Source organism: Myotis lucifugus, unplaced genomic scaffold (genome assembly GCF_000147115.1).
Source record: "Myotis lucifugus unplaced genomic scaffold, Myoluc2.0 scaffold_5007, whole genome shotgun sequence".
Taxonomy (NCBI): domain Eukaryota; kingdom Metazoa; phylum Chordata; class Mammalia; order Chiroptera; family Vespertilionidae; genus Myotis; species Myotis lucifugus.
Window position 1 is genome coordinate 2474 of NW_005876055.1, and position 990 is coordinate 3463.

General features: G+C 49.9%; 1 non-coding gene across 1 annotated transcript; it reads left to right on the plus strand.

The window, feature by feature from the left end:
* Nucleotides 1-329: 329 nt before the first annotated feature.
* Nucleotides 330-445, plus strand: LOC111824731. The gene has a single exon (XR_002827811.1). It is a non-coding gene; the product is annotated as a U5 spliceosomal RNA (small nuclear RNA).
* The last annotated feature ends 545 nt before the right edge of the window (nucleotides 446-990 follow it).

Here is a 990-nt window from a genome sequence, read left to right on the forward strand (position 1 = left end):
ACCGGGCGCGGGTTTTCGGGTGGACCCGCAGCGAGAGAGAGGAAGAGCGGCCGCCCCGGGTCCCACAGCGCCGCCCCGCGGAAGCAGCTGGTGTCGCGGCCCAGCCCCGAGCGGTCTGCGATTTGCATACCCATCGTGCACCACGAAGACAGTTCCCACGCGGGAGCTCCAGACCCGCGGGAACCTCCCACCGCCGCTGAGCACACAACTTGCTACCAAGGCAGGGTCTCCACGAGCGCCCGGCGGAGCGCGGACCCGCGGGCACGCGATCACCATAAGCGAGCTGAGGGTGAGCGTGGTCTAAGGCATCCGGGCGGAGTCCAACAAGCATACTCTGGTTTCTCTTCAGATCGTATAAATCTTTCGCCTTTTACTAAAGATTTCCGTGGAGAGGAACAATTGTGAGTTTTCACTCAATTTTTCGAGGCCTCGTTCTTACGAGGCTACTTTCTGAAAGTTGAAAAGTAGACCTGACTGTTAGTGTAACCCTATGGGTAGTATCCGCTTTGTTTCTATTGGAAGCCTTTTAGTACTCTATGTGCGTGCTTACCTGGAGACCATTGCTGATCTCCAAACTTGCAGGTGTGCATTAGACCCAAGGCTCATGCTCCTTTCTCCTTCAGGTCTCCTGCAAACTTTTATTTTTATTTATTTTTTTAAATATATATATATATATATATATATATATATATATATATATATTTCACAGAGGAAAGGAGAGGGTTAGAGGGAATCATTGATTGGCTGCCTCCTACACGCCCCCTACTGGGGATCAGCCTGCAACCTAATTGAACCTGAGACCCGTCAGTCTGTAGGCCCACGCTTTATCCACGGAGCCGGGCTCGTACAAACTTTTAAGTCTGCGCTCGCTATCCCGAATGAAACAGTCCCACTCCCACCACATCACTGTTTATTCTTTTAACCGGCTTTATTTATTTTATTTTTATTTTTGTTAATCTTCACCTGAGGATATTTTCCCATTGAAATGGG